This window comes from Malaclemys terrapin, chromosome 6 (assembly GCF_027887155.1).
Source record: "Malaclemys terrapin pileata isolate rMalTer1 chromosome 6, rMalTer1.hap1, whole genome shotgun sequence".
NCBI lineage: Eukaryota > Metazoa > Chordata > Testudines > Emydidae > Malaclemys > Malaclemys terrapin.
In genome coordinates this window covers 69,021,329-69,044,640 of record NC_071510.1, presented here as the reverse complement: position 1 = coordinate 69,044,640, position 23,312 = coordinate 69,021,329, and positions in this window count along the sequence as shown.

Sequence of the window (23,312 nt, the reverse complement as noted above, 5' to 3'; positions counted from 1 at the left end):
CTGTAAGCAGTTTATAAAATTTGACCCTTAAGGATGAAAGGTCAGTTATTTCACCTGGGCTTTGCTTACAGGAAGGAATCATCTTCTGGGACACAGGCAAGGAGTCTCTTGAAGAAACCACGCACTGCTAAGTACTGAAGATTTGTGTCTGTAGTGTTTGGAGTCAAGCTCCAGTTCTCAATAGCTACTAGCAGGTCTAGTAGTGTTAATTGTGTATGACTCACTACCGTATGTGTAGATCACAGATTATTTCCAAGCACCGATTCTAGAAAATGTCAGGAGCGTAGCATATTTAGTAAATGACAATAACATTAATTGATTGTTTTCAGTCATATATCTAGTATTCACTTCAGCTTGTCCTATAATAGAGATCCTGAAGGAGGCTGCCTATTTGTCTTTCTAGCATGATGAATAACTCTTCCCCATGAGTCTTTTTATTTGTAGATTTCTTTGTTTCTCTTAAATTTGTAGATATAATGAAGCAAAACAAGATAAAAAACAACAATACCCACAAAGGTTGCAGTTACTTTGTTTTCTAACAGTGAAGGCTGGCTGAAAAATAGGAGTTCTTTTCCATGAAAATATGTAAACAATATTAAAAACGTTCATTTTGTACAAAACTCCCGCCCCCAAAATTTACATATAAATTGAAAAAATAATTTTTGTTGAAAAAATGCTGAAAGTTTTTTTTTTGGATCACCTCTAATAATAACTACTATTTAAACAACAATGAACAATTGGGCAAAGCTTCATAGTTGTCACTTGAACAGCATTTACAGTACTAACAAATTGTTAAGATTATTTAGTTACCAGAGGGTGATAGGAAAGGTCCAAAGAAGATGAGCCTAAATCAGACAACTGGATCTGAATTCTTTTTAATAAAGTTTGACCTGTATCCAAACATTGCATCACGCAACCATCTCTACAAGAAGGATCCAATCTTGAATACCAGCTCCTAGCATCTTTCAGACATTGAAACATTTAAATTCAGATCCAGATCTGTACATTAAGCTTTGAGCCAATTTTGGAACTATTTGTTTTGTTGTGCTTTTAATGTTGTTTTCAGGTACATTCAAAAATCTAGTATCATAGTTGGAGCATGCTGCCATGTCTCATTCTTTCCTAAGACACCAGTAGTTAAGGATGGATAAATATCAGTATATAATATTTGGATGATATACATATTATTTGGGGATCCTAGTGTTGAGGTAATATTCAGATATCTTAATCAGAATTGAGATATAATGCAGTATATTCCATCTCTCAAACCCCTTCCCTCACTAAGATTATATACACCAGGGTCCCCATATTCCTTGGAAATATGACCATTCCCCTTACCATTGATTCTTTTTGGAGAGGGTTGACCAATAGCTTCCACGCCTGTCTCCTTTCCACATGAGGTGGCTGCTCCATCTCCTCTGTATATTTCAGCAGGTCTGGGTGGCTTCCCTCAGTGCAGCAATCTTCCACTCCATTGTGCAGGAGCAAAAATAGGACAGGCTACTGCCACACTACTATGCCAGCTCCACTGAAAAAGGAATACAAATGTCCTCAAGTTCTTAGGTACAGCTACTGTATCTACTTAGGAAAGCCACAAGGATACTAGACATAGAATCAATAATCAGCTTGGTGTCTGCTGTTGTCAAGAGCCCATCTCAGCAATGAATAATAATAATCAGATGAATAATATCCATGAGCTAAATTCTGACTGAAGTATAGCCAGGAGATATTTAGATCACACACAAAACTACCATGATATTCATGCTGACTGGTATTTTATGTTTTGAAACCCCATTTGCAAATACTTGAAAGTCTCAGGTTTCCTAGGGAAATGAAGCCAACACTGGTAGTTTCATACAGCTCTTTCATTACAATCCTTGAAACTGTCTGAATCATGGCTGATATTTTCCTGCATTTTTTATTCCTTCATTAGAATTTAGCCTGTGTACTATAGGTGCATAGCTTTGTTTTGCCACTTCTTTTGTGCAATGGAATGGCAATATACTTCCAGACCTTTAGATACACTTTCCATAATAACTCTATCTTGTAAAATGTTGGAGACTGTCAAAATGTGTTTTAGCCACACAGTTAATAAGTAAATCATTGGAACTGTATGTCTAACACCGGGTGCTTTATTGTTCCTCATTTCCAGAGATGCTGTCTTATCTTTTCATTGTTCTGTAGAAAAAAAATTCTTAGTTAGGGTTCCCATTTTCTATCTGCTAAATGCTTTCTGGCCATCATTTTGTATTATTTTGCCATTCCAGGATTAATATATTCCCCAAGGAAAATGTGTTTTCCAATCCTCCATGATTCCTTCATTGGATATGACAGTGTTTCCATTACAATTCTTAACAGGTTGAAAACACACCATCTTACTCTGGATGGAGTAAAATGTTTTTGCTGCCTTTTTTCCTTCAAAGCTGACACTCACTTCAATTACCTTCTAAAACATTTGAGATTTTCCCTCATATCACATATTCAGAAAATAGACCAAATCCTTCCCTGCCTTTATACACTCACAATTCTGTTATAGCTATAACACTTTTAGATTATTTAGTGTTAGCATAGTTAATAGGTCAATTTCTTGTACTACTTCAGCATCCAAGCTTTCATTGTTACAATTGCAGGTCCAGACTTTTAGGGGAATCTTTTCTGTATCCATCTGAAATGGATTTTTCCATTATTCCATGAATTAAATGCATTTATTTTTTTCATCAATAAAGGTTTAATTTTCTGACCTCTATTTGAAGTCATTCTCATTTTGATCAGGATCATACAATACTAGTATCTAACTGTATATGCACAATTCACTTGCATTGTTTCTGCTTTGAGCTATATATTTTGTTTTGTTTTGGAGCACTTAATTATGCAATATTATTTCTAGCAATATTATATTTTTTCCCAACCCTTGTGTTTTGACTCGACTTGATTATTTACATTTCTTCCTGTTCCTAAACAAGCCTGAATGTATATGTTTATATGAAATCTGTCTCCTTTTGCTTAAGATATGCATTGTGTGCCAAATTTGATTAATCTCATATCTTATTTTGGAAGTTGTCAATGGTACATTTTCATTCTCTGATAATAATATGGGTAGAGTAGCGTACAGTATTTCAAATGTGATTTCACTAGTGCTTAAAATTAACTTCTGTTGATTTCACTCCATTCCCACGCCTCAAGATATTGTTTCCTTTTTTTACCTGCCTACTAACATAAATACAAGACTTTTTTTTTTTTCTGGCCTGTGTTCATCTTTCATCACGCTTTATTTGTGGTCTAATTTCCAATATCATTTTGGGGGCTCCAATCTCATTACCTTCTTGCATTTCTCTAGTTTAACTGCATTATGTTCCTCCATGAACCCATAAACATCTCCCAAGATCAAATTCATTGTTGCAATTGTTTTTAATTCACTTATGAGCCATCAGAAAAATATCAGTCATCTTTGAAATTACAGTGACAGGAATGGGCATTGCCTGTACCTTATTGCACACTTGCCTTCTACCCTGATCTGTTAGCAACTTAGATATTTATTTCTGAATTTAAATTAATCAAAGCCAATACTTTTTTAAGCCAGACTTTATCATTGCTAGATCATTGTGTCATATACTCCATACAGTATAAACTGCTTTCCTGAAATTAGACAATAATGCTTTTTATCTGCTTCTCATCCCATCACTATTACATTATATATTACAAAATGTTAATTTCCTTTTATTAATATGCTTACTATGATTCACACAACTGAAATGTGGCTTACATATATCTAGTAAACTTTCCCTTGATTCTTTCCTTGAATATAGGAGCTAATGTAGCCCCTGTCACGCCACTCATATCCTACAGACACATTTGCTCATCCTTTGTAAGATATTGAAATTCTTTACCAGGTGCTGCTTTATTTCTCCTTACTAGTTCCTTTAGGATCTGGGAATGTAATTTATCTGGGATTGATACTTTGTCAACTTTTCATAATTCTAATTGCCTGATTATTTACTCTGGTCAGGGACAGGGACCACCCTGCACTTTTAAGTGGGGGCAGGGAGGAGGAGACAGTGCTTTATGGCTGGGGAGGGGAGAGGGAAGATGAAAACTGCTGCAAAAAGGGTCACCATGTTTGCTGACTCATCCCCTGGGTATGAAGAGTTTCAAAGGGGCAGTTCGGTGCCTGACGTCTCCCCTTTTACATGGGCCAAGGCTGAAGCAAGACCCACCCTCCCCACCTTTTAAGTGGTAAAATACCAGGTTTGGTCAACACCTGCTGTGGACATTATGCTAGCCCCCCTTTTTTAGGGGTACTGGGAAGGAATTTTTCACTTACCACCATGGGTGCAGTTAGGAGTTTTTTTGCCTTCCCCACAGTGGGTTCAGGAAGGGCTCTGTTCTTGCATGGCATGACGGGCAGTAGGCCATATGTCAATATTTAAGTGTAGGGCAGATGTCCAGTGTAGGTACTCCATAGGAAAGGTATACAGTGACTGGATAAATGGCTTGGAAAAGGACTTAAAAATAAGTGTTCATAAAAGGAACAAATTGGGGGTGGTTGGGGACTCCTATGATTGATATGGCAGGGAGCCAACCCCCCGATTCTTATAGTCCACCTTAACCCTCCTGTGAGTGGGGTGGATGGTAAGATCCTGGCAATGGATTTGCTGGAGGGACCTGAGGGAAAAAGAGGCAGAGCTGGTGGAAGCCCCCTGTCTACTCCTCCGGGTAGGGTAATGTCATGGCAATGGATTTGCTGGAGGGGCCTGCATGGAAAAAGAGGGGGAGTTGGTAAAATCCCCCTGGGTAATTATGGAATAAACATGGGGTTACCTGCACTGTACACTTTAATCTGCCAGGTAGTCCCAGACATCTAATAATAAAGTTGCAGCCTGCTTAAACCCATGTCAAATGTCTCCTGTCCTCCTTTAGGCATAGCCAGACAATTATAACTACTATATTGCATGGTTCTCATATATGAACCATGTAGTATTGTGAATGAAGAAAACAAAGCAGAAGTCAATAATGGTTCCTGCTTTTCATTGCAAGACATAGTTGAGAAGGTGGAAGCACGGTGTGAAAGGATAGTAATTTTCCTTGAAATCACTATTTTGAGAACTTCCATTTCTATTTTGTTTCTTTGAACATGTTGCTGCAACTATCTTAGTGTTATGTGAATAACCCAGCCATGTAAAAAATGGCATGTGTTTGCCTTATCTCTAATGATCAGTTGAAAATACAGCCAAAATATGGGCTTGAAATTCATTGGCTAACAAATTCATTGGCCACATTAGCAGCAGGCATTTCTATGTGTTGAAAAGGGACTGACTATAACCTTTCTCTTTGTCTCTAACTTTCATATCAAGATTTATTTTCTCAAATGTTGCACAGAATATTGCTACATATGTTCTGATTTATCGGTATCACTGCAGATAACATCATACCAGAAGGTGACACTGCCACAGTCCAGATAAGGAAGTCTGATGAGCCATATCTTGTTCTCCTACTAAATTCAGCTCCCATCTGACCTGTATATTTTACAATACGTAAAACAGGAAAATAAGGCTATACCATATAGCTTTTCACTATACTATTTTAATTCTCCATTAAAATGAAATTTAACTTCTATGGAAAAAAGAAGCATAAACACTGCCTATGCTGCTGAAACACTAATTTTGAATTCCCATATGTATTGATCAAAACACAGTGCTACTGTTTTATAAACAGGAACACATTTTTTTAACTTTTATAAAAGGTAAGGAAAATTGCTAGCTTTAGGAGAAAAAAAATCATATATGGGAAAAATTACATAATTTTCAGAATAACACCAAGTGTTCAAAAATATATAATAAAGTGATCAAAATCATGAATATAGAAAATAAAGCTCTCTCTTCCATATTTGCAACCTCATCACAAACAGGAGGGTTACTGAAAGCAGAATTTGACTGTTTCTGTCCCAAATTTGTAAAATATAAATTGGATCCTTCAGTCTGATCATTTCTCTGACTCACCTGATTGTTACTACTTTTTCTCTTAATTGTACCCTAAACATAAATGCCCAAGACAATTTTCTTTCTTCGGGTCAGGATTTAACTAGTTGCATAGAATACAGTAAATCCCTGGGACCCTACAGGTACCCTTCAAGCATTTAAGAGTTAAACTTTTACTAAATGTGGAACAGAACTGTTAGCACTCCTTGCTTTAATTTATTTTTTCAATGTCATGCTGCTTGTAATTTTGAATAACTGCTTTTATCTGCTGTGAAGAACAGTAACCACTGAGCACTGTGTTTTTGCTCAAATTCTATTTGTTGTTATGGAAACAGCATCCCTATTAAGCTTCCTGCTGTAGAACTGCTGCATAAGACATTACTTAAAATGTTCAGCAGCAAAGGTAGAAGGATAAAATGAATTCAAACAATTCTGGGCCTGACTATTACTGGTGCATACCCTTGAAGATGTTTTAAGATGAAAAATGTACATAATGATTACTGGACACCACTTCAACTTTCTAAATTGGTATATTTTGTCAAATTATTCCATTACTGGATTTTTTTATTGGAGTGAAGCTAAAAAAAATTGCCTCTCCAATTTTATGGGGTTCAAATTGCTTCAGATTATATAAGAGCACAATTCTGGCAGAGTGTATGATTGTATGCAAGTAAGCAAAGCATGAAACTGATGTGCTGAGGAGAACATGCTGTGAGGTGTTACTGCTAAAATCTCTTTGACTTTGATGGGAGTTGAGAGCACTCAGAACTTTGTAGGAGGTGCTTGGTATCTTCCAGGACCAGAGCACAAGAGTTGATCTAAAGAACAGGGTGTAATTTCCCATTGCATTGAATATAACTTAATGACTTTGTTGTGGAAAAATAACTTTGTATTAGGTGGCCAAGTCCTCAAGTTCCTACCCAATTTTCTACTCAGTGCTTTGCCGGTGGTATTCTCATTTATTATGGCCCCAATTCAGTGAAACACGTAAGCACATGCTTATCTTTATAAGATCATTCTTAAGCCTCACTGAAGACACACCCATGCTTATTTTCCATTTAAGTTATGTATGATGATTATGTGCACCATTGGACTTATAATGGGAGTTATCCTGATTAAGAAATAAGAGATTAAAGAGTTCAAGGTGACCTAAGGTTAATTTAGCAATACCTTTTTGGATCTGCCAATATAAGATCAAAACTTCCTGGCTTTACTTGGTCTGTATTCAGGTGAAAGTCACACTGATGTGTATTGCAAAGGTTATTTTTTTTCAGAGAAGAGAAATTGAACTTGGTTAATGTCATTCTTCATTATTAACACAGATGGTTATGAATCAGAACCTTGGACCTGGATGCCAGCAAACACTGGGGAAGTTTGGATGAAGATCCAGATCCTGAAACAACTTTGCAGTACAAACCAATCTCTATAGTGGACCAAATGGGAACACTGAGAAAAATATATTGGGTCAGATTGTTCTCTATTTACACTGATGTACATCATGGTAATTGCACTGAATTCGGTGAATAACACCTGTTTAAAAATACTAAGTGAGATCAGGATAAAGTCCACTGAGTAGATTGGCATGTGACACAATCTGATCAATTCTGGTGGGAAAAAAAATGTACTGAAGATTTCTTATAGACCTCTCAAATGAGCAAACTCTGATGACATCTCAGAGGTAGGGGTGAACTCCATCAGAAATAGGGAAATCATATCAGCATTCCCTCCAGTTTGGTAATAGGATTTTAGCCAGGGCCTCCAAGCATATGTCTTCACTGCAGTTGAGAGTGAGCCATCCAGCACAGATAGATCATTTTATGCTAGCAGGCCTCGAATTAGTACATGAAAAACTGCCATGTGGATGTTGTGGCTCAGGATGCAGCTCGGCTTTCAAGGTTTTCAGACTTGAGTCATAACATCCATGCTGCTGTGTTTAGCATGCTGGCTTAAGCCTGTCTACCAACACTGGAAGGCTCACTCCCATCTGCAGTGTGGACATACCCCAATAGCCTCATCCAGCACACCAATGCAGCATAAGAATTGTGACATTCATCAGACAGGGCAGTGTACACTATGTATTTCAATATTAAAACAAACACCTATCTGTCTTGATAGTTTTTTAAAAATTCAAAATGAAGAAGAAAAAGTAGAACTTCTCTGGAAAGCCTAATTTAGGATTGGAAGTTGTATGTATATATTATATATTATCCATTCAAAATATTTATGCACCTTTTGTTTCCTCATTTATCACACTCACTTGTACAAGAACACACAAACTATCAAGATACCCAAAATAATGTATTACAACACTAATGAGAGTTGAATTCCACTTTCTGGGCCTAAACCACTGAAGTCAGTGGGACTCATTGCATTGACTTCAATATGATTTGGATTAGGCCCGAAAAGAGATTATAGGCCAATTATTTTATGTTCATTGTACTGCGGTTTATTTGACTTACATGGATTCTCTGGGCAATTCCATAACTTTCTCTGGCCTTCATACAAATTTTTAAAACTGAATTTAAAAAAAATATATATTTTAAATGATTCAAACACACATGTATATTGACAAATACATTAAGAAAAGGCAAAGTCAACAGAAATGAACAAGAAAATAAAACCCCACTTATGATATTTTCTGTTTAAAAGTTGAGATATTGCCAAAAGAAAGCACTATAATAAATAAATAAACAAACAAACAAACATTGAGAAAGCTCTTCAGGTGCAAACTGGCATAGTTCCATTGAAGTCAAAAGGCCCATTAAAAATAGAACTAGGATTTTTTTTATTTATGTTAAGTTTTTTATTCACTAAAAATAATGTTGGTTGTGTATTTAGGGTGGCTGACTCTCTATCCAGTCTATGAATGATTTATTTTGGAATAAGAAAAACAACAAAACAGAAGAAAAAACAAAATAAAGGCTCTCACAAGTAAGCATAGTGTGTATCTCTTCTGTAACATGTTACAACAACTCTGCCTCACAAAATGGCCTGAAGACAAGCAGACTTCTTTGAAATTTCAAGACACAGAATGCTGAAAAAAAAAATCACTTTGTATGCTGAAGACATACACCAAAGTAGTTATTTCAACACAGTGAAGACAAAGAACAGGTAGTTTTTTTCCCTTGGTGTAGCTAGTTGAGGTCAACCCTATAACACCCAGCTAGGGTTAACCGCAAAGAGCTACGCTGAGGGAAAAGCTACCATGACTTGCCTCCACCAGAATTTTAAATGGAGATAACCATAATGTTGAAAAAAACATACCATTTTTTTGCCCTGAAGACACAGTAATAAATATATACTTCCTAATTTAAAACCAAATAAGGTGATCATATCTTCTTCATAATTTCTGATTGACTATTAATGCTAGAGAATATTCTACCTAATGGGATAGAGAATTTGTTCTCAGTAAAAATTCTAATATTGTTAGTTCAGTATCTTTCATCCAATGTTTCATAATACATTGTCTAGACACTGACAATATTATTCTTACCAATTTCATTTGATGTTTATTGCCTTACAAATCCTTCTGTGAACATGGGAAAGAAACCCGTATAATACAATTATAATGGAGTATAAAATGTATCCTAGATATTTGTTACAATAAAATTAAAAAACCTACAATGATAGTTTAAAATATTGGTTAATGGAATTATCTGTCTGTACATGTCTGTATCATGGTATAATTGGAAATGTCCTTAGGACACATGTTCTTTTGGAGATGTCAGAAAAATTACTTTATATCAGTTAATGTTGGTCTCCTGTTAAAATCATGCCAAAAACTTCTAATGAACAAAAGTGACAGTAGATATGGTTTAAAAAATATGCTTTAAAAGATATGGACTAAATTCAGCTCTCAGATATGTATACACAATACCTGCTGCCTTCAGTGAACTTCTCAATGTGCTTCTGAAGGCAGAATTTGTCCCCTGGTACTAAAAATGTCTTCCTTTATAAGTAAAAATGAATGATTATGATGCAATCACTAAGGTAATCAATAACGTATACATTTTCTCTAGTGTTGTGTTTTAAGTAGATATATGATAAAGATTTTTAACAACCCAGATTTTACATTCTTGCATTACAGCCATATTTTATTTTGCTATTAAACTATGTGTCTTTGATATTTATAAGAAAATGAAGGCATTCTTTTTTCTCTATTCCAGTTGAACTAATTGGATTAAATCAAGCTAATACGTTTAATACAGACTAATTACTGTAGACAAAGCACTCAAGAAAGCAGGAGTCTTTTTATTTAAATGATCAACAGTGGCCACAAAACTATCCCTTCGCAAAGACTCTTTTATATTGAAGCTTGGATTCTAGCCAGAGATACAATATAAGTTAATACCAAGAGAGATCGTTTAAGTGCTGTTATTAAGGAGACTATGATTGATGGAGTTTGTAGCTGGTAATGTGGTTCCCCTTTGGCTGCTCAGTGAACATCGGCAACAGATCAATATCTCATCTGCATGAGATTACAGCCACTTTTGACAACAGCAGTGTGGAAAAAAAAGATTGACACGTTTGGCTGTAAATTTCAATAGCTGCTCTTGTTTAAATAAAAACAAAAAGTAAAATATTCTTCCTCAAAAAGGATGATCTGGTAAATCACTTTTGTTTTATCTTGGTGGCTGTAGTTGGACCTTGCCTTTCTTCCTCATGTCCTCCACTAATCAAGTAGTGCTATATCCAAATGTGAAAACCTACAGCCATGAGACCATGACACTGTCTGAAAACTCTAGAAATCACAACTGGTTTAGCCAAACTCATCATCATCATCATCATGTTCCCATTAAGCCTCTGACATTTAGGGCAGCGACAAAGCTCCTCCACTCCTGTCTGTTTCCGGCAAGTCTTTCAACGGTTCCCCAGCTGTGCCGTAGGTTTTTCAGTTTGGCTTCCACCACTCTTCGCCATGGTGTTTTCAGATGCCCTCATTTTCGCTTGCCTTCAGGTGTCCATCTTATTGCTACTCTGATGATGGAATCAGTTTCCATCTGAAGCACATGACCGATCCATCTCCATCGCCTCCTGGCAATGATGGTGCTCATATCCTCTTGGCTGCACTGTGTTAATAGATCTTGGTGTGAGATTGTTCTGGGCCAAAAGATATGGAGGATTTTTTTGTGGCAGATTGTATGGAATGAAGACAGTTTGGACATATCATACTTTCTCATTCCCCAGCATGCTGCACTATAAGGTAGTATTGAAAGTACGCAGCTCTGATACATCTTGAGTTTGGTTTTGGTGTTGTATTTTGATGATTTCCAGACTGGTGATGGTGAGGCAATATTAAAGGTCATGATATCTGTCTTATTGCAGTTGATTTTCAGTCCCATTTGCTAGCTGAATCGAGTTGTTTTTTCTTGTATATGGTGTTGGGTATGTGATAGGAGAGTGATAGGATCATCTGCAAAGTCCAGGTCTTCAAGGGATGAGAAGAGTGTCCATTTAATGCCTCTTGGCATGTCTTCTGTTGTACTCTGCATTACCCAGTTGATGGCAATGTTGAAGAGGATTTCAGACATGACACACCCCGATGTACTCCTGTTTTGACTTCAAAACTGAGCTCACTATGATCAACGCTGCATGTAAAGTTGAAATAGAAACTTTTGACGATGTTGATTATATGGAGAGAGTTAGCGAAACTAGGCAATTTTAATTGCCTTTTAGCATTTTTTTTTCCGATTCAGTCTTGTGAGTCCTTGAAGATATGTCACATTGTGGAAACATAATACTAGCCATTGCTGCCACTGGTCTTAATTTGAGTTATAGGGCACTGTGAATCAATTACAAACCACCTACTAATAAGATTTACATGCAGCACCTTTGCAGTACAAGCTAATTGAAATATCTTTCTTTATATATAAAGAATTTCACAAGGTCAGTATGTAAAGAGAGCCCAGAATCAGTGAGCCTCAGTTGGTATAAAGAGATATGAGACGTTCTGCCAGCTGAGTTTCCATCCCTGTATTTTCACATCAAGAATAAGTAGAAGTATTCTTGGAGAAAAGGTCTCCCAGATTGGTTATCTAAAAAATATTGCATGAAGAGATAAATAACAAGCAGCATGAAAGGGGATCTATTTTCTGTCTGTGATGTCCCAAAACTACATTTCAAGCACCATTTCCTAATACAGAAATTACTCCTCTTCATGTGGGAATTGGACTGGCGCACGCCTCACCCTGTAGCACTGCATGCCTTTAAACTAGCTAAAACTTTTGCTCAAACATTGGTTTCTATGGACTATTTATTTTGATGTGGTAAGCTCCTAAATTCCTAGCAAAATAAGTAGAATTAAAAAAAGGGGATTAGGAAGGCAGAATGCTTAGTGGGAATAAGGTTCAGAACATGATCAGGAAAGACATTTCTGGCATGAGATTTACTTATTACATTTGAATAATTTAAAAACTGAGCCTCTTAAATAACATAATAAGCTCCTAAGTTAAATTTTTATTCAAATGGTGAGATTTTGTACATTCTTTGAAAGTTTATAAAAATGCATCTGAGTTAATTTATAAAGATTTAGTGACCCAGCACTAAATGGGGTCTCATAAAATTTTCTGTGCCCTCTGGAAATGTTAGCTCCAGACTGTGATTTGCAAATTGTGATTTGGGAGAACTTGCTCAAGTGTCTGTCCCTGAATATTAATAAGCTATGTGCAAAGCTGCCTTTATGAAGACCCATCAGCTGACAAAAACTACTTCCTAAGTCTTTGTTGGTTCGGAAGCACAGGATAAATGTGTTTACAATATTAAAGGTTTTATAATTAGCTGATATCCAACCACTTCAGCATCTTATGAGCTGAGTTTAGGGTGCATCTTTGTTTTTATAGAAAACAGTCTGGAAATGTATTACTTGAAAATGTGATACCCAGTAATATTCATGTACTATTAGTTATAAATGTAGGCAAATTTGCTGTTCATAATATTTGTAGATCAGTTATTTAAAACTGGAAGAAGAGATGAAAAGCACTTGTATATGTTAGACAGTCTGTTCAGAATGTTCTTAAATTTCTTGTACTTTTTTATAATTATACTTTAAGGATTCACTGGCTATGCATTACACAGTGAGGCAGGATACTGTAGTTAGCTGGGGATGACACTTGTCTTCTAATCTCTGCTAAATGTTTTAGCTTCTTATGTGCATGGATCTCCCAGTTAACAGATGTTTGTTCACAGAGCTTTGGCCAGAAATTTCTGATTTCATAGCTGGCATTTAAAAAGTCACCTTAGAAATAGGCATTAGTTCCTTTTGGAAAGCCTCTCACATAACAAAGTGATTCACACAATGTTATGCATGTGACTAAAAGCTCTATTTAAGCAGGAAATATGTATTATACAGATGTTCCATATTTTGTCACAGTGGTAGGTTTTGATTTGTTATAATAGGCATGAGGCTTTAATAGCTGTGCATCTCTGTAAAATAAAAAAGGCCACGTTACTCTTTTATATAGAACTATATGAAGAGAGTGAGGGTGTAGATTTGTATTAACAATACTTAGCGTTTATATAAAATAATATCTTCAAGTAATTTTGACAAATATTAACTTGCTAATCCTCACAGTATCACGTGAAGGAGGTAAGTAGATAGTATTATCCCAATTTTTAGATAGAGAAACAAACACAAAGAGTTTAACAGGTTGATTTTTAAAGGGGTACATCGGGGATCCAGAGCACTGGAACCTGTTAAAATGGGGACTACTTTCAAATCTGGAGGGACAGTCCAAATGCTATTAAAATGTAGCCACTCTTCTGCCTGAGAATTTTGAAATTAACTAATCGCTTATGGTTAGAAATTTTCAAAAGGTAATTATTACATTTGATTATGGTACATAGATACTATTGTGCTGAAAAATTCAAAGGCATTCTTGTGCTGCTCTTCGACCGTGGCACGAAGCAGGACGTAATGCAGGGTCTATGTGCTGATTACTGAGTAACATGAAGAATCAGCGCAGATCCAAAAAACCCACAAGACATCACTAATGCAAATACTGCTTGGATGAGTATAGACAAACCATCCCATCAGCCTCATCAATCTGGCTGCTGGAGAAATATTGCACAAAAGGAATATATACCTTTAAGGGGTAACCAAAGCAAATGATACATGTCAAATAAAAATGCAAGGCCACATCAGAAAACATCAATTTCCAGCATCATATTGGACCATTGAACATCATACTGAACCAGGGAACATAATTGCCCTTGTGATGGTAAGTTCTACTCTGTGGGCAAGGAAAGGAGTTGCTCTCTGTGACATGGAGAGGAATTGACAGGGGGCACAGAGAGACAGGGATTGTAATAGTCAGGCACGGCACCTGCAGTGCTCTTTTCAACATTATGCACCCATAAGAAACCAGAATTGTATATATCATCTGCCTTGTCAAAAAAAAAAATCCACACAATTCTCAAGGACTTAGACACAAATGTCCCTCAGCTGGTAAATTAATTCACATTCATCCACTTGTATGTTTTTTGTTTTTTAAAGACAACAAAGATGTTGTCGATACCTCAGATGCATCATTGCAAGTATCCTGTCAATGCTGCTGAGTCCTCACCAGTCAGGGCGTAGAGCACTCAAATGTGTCTGGAATTTTCAAAAGAAGATATGAAAATGACACTGATGCAGAACGATGGCAGGTCAATTGCCTTCCCCCTGCCCTGTTACACCTCCTCCCCCGTTTTCATATGTAATATATCATTTACCATGTGATAATGATGATTAGTTGAACTGTCTGGAAATTTTTCAATATAACTTTTTAGTTTGAAATGACTTTTTGTTTCAAAATGTATGTTTTTATTTATTTTTTAAATAAAAAAGTCACAATAAAAATGAAACATTTCATATTTATCAAAATGAAATGTTTCTATTGACCCAAAATGATTTTTTCCCCAGATATTTTGTTTGTGATGAATTTTGAGAGTTTGGGGTTTCCCCCCCCAATTTGAAAAGGACATTTTTTGGAAATCTTGAAATCTTTTGCAGAACAGGAAATCCATTTACAACCAGATCTAGTTATTAGTTCCTACAGTTGTTCTTACTTACATGTCATAGAATAGAGGCATCAGTATTCAAACTTGCAAGCTTCAGCACTTACACAACACAGGTCTGGTAAGGCTGTTCTAGTAGAAGGATGTGTATCATATATATAAAGGAGCAATGCTATTCTGTAGATGGCAAAGTAAATACATATATACAAAACAGTATATCATTTTGACTATCATTTTACACCATCAAGGAGCCAAAGGAAAATTACCTTTGCTAATGATAGCCACAGTCCTTGTGAAACCAGAGCATGATCTACTATAGTGCAAAGTATTTAAACACAACTAATTCATTTGTTCAAATAATTATCTGCCTTTTCTACAGCAAAATGTATAGGAGTTGATTCTGTTTTTCCAACGTATACCAATGAGTTTCCTAAGTTTGGGATCACCACAAATAGTGACATAAAATTCCATATAAATGTTCTCCTATGTTTATTTATTTCATGGATTAAATGGCAAACAGATGGTATCAGTTTAAAACAAATATATTCCATGTAATTTGTCACATTGTAGCATCAGAGCAGTAAGATATTAATTATTAAATTATCTCCTTGAAACCTCAGTTCATGTACCTTGTGACTCACTGGATAAAATTCATACTCTGTTCCCTTACCTTCATGAGTACTTAGCTTCATACATCATAGTGCTATTTTTTTAGTAAATGGGGACACAGCATTTGGTGTTTCTTATCTTCCAGATTTTTAAAGGGTGGTTCAGGAATTGTAGAGGTAAAACCATTAACCATAAAGGCATGACTTTCAAAGTGGGGGACCATATAATGAATAGATTTAGTATGGAGTAACTTTCTGGCTGCTGAATTTTCAATGAGCTGTGTTTTATGCAAACAGCCTTCTGCCAGCTCAGGAAACAAGAAGTCTCAGCAAGCAAGAATATGTTGATGCAACCAAAGCTTGAATTAACATTTCAAGGTCTTCCACAGACAGCATTAGCCTCAACAGCACAACATTCTAGAAATAAAAAATGAAACTTTCAGAATATTGCAAAAGTGGCTCTCAAAGGACAATCTCAAGTCAAATACAAAATGAAGATTCCTAGCAGTCAGGAAAGGGACAAATGGGTTGCCATCAATCAAGACAGATAACAAGGATACAGCTGGTAGTTTGCTTACTGCAGGAGAAACTTCCCCTCCTCCCAGCAAAGTTTAGAGATATTTGAAAAATACATAAATGCCACAGTGTATTAAAAATTATTATGACTTATTACTCAGTATTCATCTCCCTTCTTCAAACATTATGGAAATGTGCTTCAAAAATACCTTTGAGGCATTACATATTGTAACAAGGGCAATGACTTGATCACCGGGGCAAGGACAATTGTGAATTTGATGACAAATGAAAAAAAAGTGTGTCAAGGAGATCTGTCCCCATCTATTCCTCACAAACCTTGAAGAAACCACATCTGAATATTCCAACAGATATTCCTGATTTCAGGGGGCTTAGCTGGAGAGAATGACACAAAACACACTAATTGTACACCTCTGATATAACGCGACCTGATATAACACAAATTCTGATATAACGTGGTAAAGAAGTGCTCTGGGGGGGAGGGGCTGCGCACTCTGGTGGATCAAAGCAAGATATAACATGGTTTCACCTATAACACGGTAAGATTTTTTTGGCTCCCGAGGACAGCGTTATATTGAGATAGAGGTATATTTCCCAATATGAATGGGCACCAGGGCACAGTATGCAACTAAGTGCCTATCAATATCTTTTCCATTTTCCTGTCAGGGATTGTTACATTAGATATTTCAACATTCTGGTCATCTGCATTTTTAAAAGAAATCCAGTTGTAAAGGTCACTTATAGTGCCCAATCTGTGATATCCACCAGGGCTGTGACACACCTATGATATTATTCAAAAATTCCTATCATGTGTTACTCGCACCATTATGAGTTACCTAAATTTTACATTTTAGTTTATATATAAAATATTAATAACTGTCTACATCTTATATATATGTAGACAGTTATTAATATTTTATATAAATTCTTGCTCTGCATACAGGAAATTATTTTTCTTGTAGTGTCTGTCACTATATTTTAGAATGATCTCAGAATTCTTCCCCACATGTAGCTCTTATTTTAAAGAGATATAAACACAGGGAAATAAAAGGTTAAAATGGAAGTTCCTTTCCAAGCTTATTTATAACACTTCCAGCATGATGTTATGTTACAGTTTAGAAGAATGTATAGTAAATATTGCAAATGCTGAAGGGATGTGCCAGAGGATTAGCTAAAATCATTTTGTGGCTTTGTGATCAGAGAGTTGCAGTAAATGCTGCTTAATTTATGCATTAATTCCTAGTGTATGGACTTTAATACATTTTAACAAAAATGCCCATATTAAAATCAACATAGCTTCAGATGGAAAGAATCTGGAAGTTTTATAGCATAGCATGCTAAGGATTCATTTAGCAGTGTCTTTGGACTGACACTATTCCTTTTTCTGGCTCCACCATAAAGTACTTATAATTTTATATGGATTTACATGAAAAATCATAATATTTCCAAAAAAAATCTTAGAGTCTACCCAGTAAATAATGTGCTTCCTTTATAAGGCTGTGAAAAATATTTTTTAAAATACACATATCTCAAATATTATATACTTGAAAATGTCCATATGATATGTACTTAGAAAAAACATTATTACAGCCTCATTGATAAAGTGATACATTGGATGGCACCATCAATGTTTATTGGGTGCCACAATCTGTGTATAGGAGTCCTGCATTCAAAGTGATTGTCAAATCAGCCCCATCCCTTCAAATAAAGATATTAAGGGACTGATTGTGCTCTCTCTTACACCAGTTTTATTCCAATGCAATTATATTGAGTTCTGTAGTTATTCTGAATTGATAACAGTGTAACTGAATGCAGAATGTGGCCTCCTAGATAGAGCAAGGGGGAAAATTTATACTGAAACTTTTTTTCTGTGAGAAATGGAGATGCAGTAACACCAAAACATTTTGAAAATTCATGTCAGTTTTGTCAAATTATTTCAGTCAAAAAAACCTTAATAATAATAATAATAATAAACATTTTATTCTGATATTTTTGTAATCAAGTGTTTTGACTTTTAAGTTTGAAATGGCTTTTTGTTTCAAAATGTCCTTTAATTTTATTAAATAAAACAAGCAACCATGTTTAAAAATGGTCAAAATGAAAACAAAACATTTCAATTTTGTCAAAACAAAACATTTCGATTGACCCGAAAGCAACCTTTTTTTTATTTTTTTCATTTGCCAAAAATATTGTCGTCAGTTTGACCTGGAACAATTTCCCATCCTCATTTTTTCAGAATTGCCAGAAAACAAACAAACCAACCCATTATTCATATTGCCTCTACTTATATATTTAGGCAATGTACTATGTGGATTTATTAAAACATATATTAAAGAACCCTTTTTTCCTCTTACAGGAATATCTGCCCCTCTCTCCCCACAAAGAAATGAAATTCATATACAAAAAACTTAACATATATTAATTGTGCCATAGATAGTGTCTACCCTACATTCAGTAATTCAAACAAGCCATTGGATACATTAAAATATTTTACTTTTAAGTCCTGTTTCCTGCCTTTTGCCATTTTAAGCTAAGATTTTAACATTTTTTGTTAACTGAGCATGGCTTTCTATATGAACTATATATCACAGGTAGTATTTTAAAATAAGTGGTGAGTAATTATTTATTCATTTAGTATCCACAGTAGTAATATTAATCAGGATCAAATGTATTTGGCATCCATATGGAATAGAGTACGTAATTCCTAAGGAATCCCACTTTTCTTTGTAGTGTTTCGCTGTATTTCAAAATTATGGTGCAGGTAACTAATGTCTTGCAAGTCACAAATAATACTACTTTTCTCTTATCCTATGCATATGATTTGATTATAGTTACCATCACATAAGTCCTCAGGCTACTTCTTTTTCCTGTTTAAAGTTGTGCATCAAACAGCATAGCAAGGTTTCCTGAGTACTACAGAAATGCAGAAAACCAAATATCAAGCTTAGACATATTTTTCCTTTCTGAATGAATTTTTTTTTAAAGTCCGTAGTGTAGCCCAGTGACCACTCTGAGATGATCGTTTTAATTACTGAAATGGTTTTGTATTGAGGTTAGGCTTTGGGTCAGAAACCATTTTTCTTTGAGTCTAAGAATTTGTTTTGTGAAATGGTGAATTAAGTAGAATTATGTACCAACCTCTCAACAATCCACTGAACGTATCTTGAATGGAAATCTATATTCTGTCCTTAGGGACAAACATCATCCCAATAGCATACTAACTGTGATCCATAGCCACCAATACAAATAATTACATAGTTATGTAAATAGTTGGTTTCCTCAGAATTAAGCTGAAAGGCTTTTGCTCTTTCCATTTTTTCAAATTGTTACATTACCCATAAAGCTCATTTGAATTGCACTGACCTTAAGTCCTTATGTGGGACTGCAACACATGGATTAAAGGGCTATTGCAAGCCAGTAATTGTTGTCTTAAACTTCTCTTGAATTATGGATGAATGACATTTTGGATTCTGCAGTACAAAATTTCAAGTACTGATAAATATTTAAGTCTTAATGATGTGTTTGGAGATCTCTATCAGTCACATAATGACCGGTTAGAAAAGTTAAGAGCCCAAGAAGTACCTTAGAAGGCTTAATGCTTCAACTGGCAGTATCTGATGACTAGAAGCTGCCAAATGGGTAATTTTTGTCATTACAGCCCCAAAAAAGCTTTCCTTACATCAGCTCTCTTTGCAAAGCATCATGAGGATGAGAAGCTTGGATTGTGCTTCATAGAATTATAGAACCAAAAGCATGTGAGATGGGACAGATGTATTTGATTATCTGGTTAATCTTCTTTCAGCAATGCATTATTGTATATTTATTAGAGCGGTTCTGAGCCCAACTAGTTTTAATTGTCCCAAGCAATAATCTTTCCACCTTTTTCCTTTTGACACAGTTTCACGGGCTAGTAGTTCTGTGACTGGAAGATTTTTTCTTCTTAAATATTTCTTCCCTAATTTCATCTCATTACTCTTGTCCCTACCCTATGCACTACACTAATTAGCTCCTCTCCCTCCTTGGTGTTTCCAGCCTTCAAATGTTTATAAAGGAGATAATTAAACTTCATAAGAAGCTTATGAACAGCCTTTTATACTAACAACTAGTCCATACTCCTAATGGTGAATGTACAGTTTACAGGAAAAATAGCTAGCAAATAAAAAAATACAGAATATAATCTGATTCCCCAGAGCATGTTACAAAGAAATGTTAGCTGCTACTATTGTAGTGATAGTGTAGTTCAATGTGATAGCTTTAGTTATTTAGAATATTTTTTACTAAGAGAGAAGATGATAGCCAAAAAATTCAGATTGTCTTCTACTTTTTTTAGAAAAATACCACACATGGTCTTTGGCTACCAACATAACACTCATGAGAAATAGAAGGGACCAAATATTATTTGGGGAGAAACTCCCCTAACCCTTGAAATCACCTAGGAGTGCATTGTACTGTTGACAGCACTTGTCTATAATTAAATAACAAGAATGAGAAAACTCAAACAACAACAAACATAATCTAGTAAATTTGAAGGTTAAAGCTGGCCTTATTACTGTTAAAAGGGATAAGATCAGACTACTGATATTTAAAATGTCAAAATTCCAGAAAATGAAGGGACACCTGGCATTAGTCAGAAGACAGAATACTGGGCTAGATGAACCGTTGGTCTGACCCAGTATAGCTGTTCTTATGTTCTTATGGGATAGTGAAATCAGGGATATAGAAAGGGAAGAGAAATGAAGGGTTATAAAAGAAAATAAATGCAAACCTCATGAAATGAGTGTAGCACTTGGGAATAATACTAGAAAGGGAATAAGGCAGACATAGATAACGAAAGACGTCATAAAAGATATCAAGGGAAAGTGCTATGTGACATGTAGAGTGTAATCCTTCTGCCAGTCAGTGTTGGCAGCAACAAGGGCCAGGACCAGTATCTAGGGGTTCCTTTTCAACAATTCAACACAAAACCGGCTCGAGCCCCCACCCAATGACCTGCGACAATTACACTCCACTCCCTGGGTGCCTCTAAGAGGCAGACTCTGTGCTTGCAAGAGGGGAAGTATTGAGTATAGCAAAGAAACTTTTAATAAAAGGGGTGGGGGGAGTAACGCAACATTAATTTGGGAAAACACACCAAAGAGGGGTCATAAACAAAAACCATGAGCAAAAGACCCACCCCCAAGTAAGTTGGGCAGTATCCTTTTCCCTCGGTTCTTAAGTCCAGCAACCAAAAGTCCCTTTAATGTGCCTGTCCCTTCTCCGCACCCCACTTACAGTTGCTGTCCTTGTTCAGTGCAGACCCAAAGTTCAGAGGTCCATCAGCAGATTTCATCTCCCACCCTGGGGAAGGTGGGGTAAGACGGCACCTTACTCTCTCCGTTGTCCAGGTACTTGCTTGCTGCTCCTTGTCAGCCTCCTTGATGGCCAGTCACCATGCCTCTCCGCCAGCTGCCTTGCTGGCCAATTGCCATGCCTCTCTGCTGGCTGCCCTGCCTGCCGACCGCTGATCCGCTGGGATGTCGTCAGGTCCCACCACTTAACACAGCTCTCAGTGATTTCAGCTGTTAATTAGGAGCCTCACTGCTGGTGCACACTGGGCAATCTCTTGTATCAGAGACACTGTTCTAAAGCAGTTCTAATGCTTAGACCCAGGTATCAGTGATTTCAGCTCTGCAGTGTGTAACAAGACTCTCAATTGAATCTAAATTATCTCATTTATTACACAGTGGGGAGGGAGGAAGGGAGAGGGTGGGGACTAAATGGTGAATGGGGCCTCTAGACAGCACCCACACCACCAGATACAAGTAACTATCCCCACCCTCTCTGAACTCATTGGGCTTTGGAACCCATGTCCCCTGCCTAGCGAGTGTCATTTAGTTGAGGGTGAATCCCTCAATCAGAGTATGCCAAGCATAGTTCTGCTGACCTTGATTCGCACAACAAGGATAACAACCCTTTATTACTCCTGCCCCAATAACAAGAAGTATGGGGATCCAACACTAACCAAAAGTGATCATTTGGACAAGCATTCCCATCATACTGAACAGGATGGGTGTGCCCATGCAAACAAGATCAGCTCCTGAAATCCTCTTCCACAGCTCATAACTAGCTGTCAGGGGACAGTTCATTCAGACTCTGCTTACAAGAGTATAAGGCCTTGGCTACATTTGCAAGTTACAGCGCTGTAAAGCCTCTCCCAGTGCTGTAACTCACTCCCAGTCCACACTGGCAGGGCACTTACAGCGCTGTATCTCCCTGGGTACACCGCTGCAGGTACTCCACATCTCCGAGAGGAATAACAGCTGCAGCGGAGTGGCTACGACTCACGGGTGTGAGTGTAAATGCTTGCAGCGCTGTACTAATCACCTTGTCAAGTGGCCAATCCTCTCCATTGTTGTGACCGGCTGCAGGAATGCGGAAGTGCCGGTTTCAAAGCTCGTACCACAGAGAAAAGCAAACAATTTGCAGCTTGCTTTGAATGAGTAAATGAATGAGCAGGGGGCTGGGAGTTCAGAACTTGCAAAATAGAGAGCTGACATGCTCCAAAAAGCACTCTCTCCTCCCACACTCCCTGTCACAATCCACCCCCCACCCATTTTGAAAAGCACGTTGCAGCCACATGAATGCTGGGATAGCTGCCCATAATGCACTGCTCCCAACACAGCTGCAAATGTTGCAAGTGTGGCCACGCCACTGTGCTGGCAGCTGGCAGTGTGGACAGATTGCAGCGCTTTTCCCTACTCAGCTGTACAAAGACAGGTTTACCTCACAGCGCTGTACAGCTGCAAGTGTAGCCAAGGCCTAAGAATATAAACTTTAAAGGGGTGAAAGAACATCACTGCATGAAGCAAAGCTTGAAAAATGTGTAAAAAACTGATAAGAGAAGCCAAAATTGACAATTAGAGAAGAATTACACTGACGTAAAAACAAAAAAATGTTATTTAAATACATAAAGGTAAAGAAATTAGTGCATTTTTTTAACCAGAAAGAAGACATAACTGAAAAACTGAGCTTTTCTTCTGAGGGCATGTCTACACTACAAAGGTAAGCTGACTTAATGTAAGTCGATATCCAGCCTCCACAGTAATTGAGTGGGCCATGTGTGTCCACACCACACTCATTGTGTGGGTGGAGTATGTCCTCACTAGCAGCGCTTGCATTGATGCACAGAGCAGTGCACCATGGGTAGCTATCCCACAGTGCA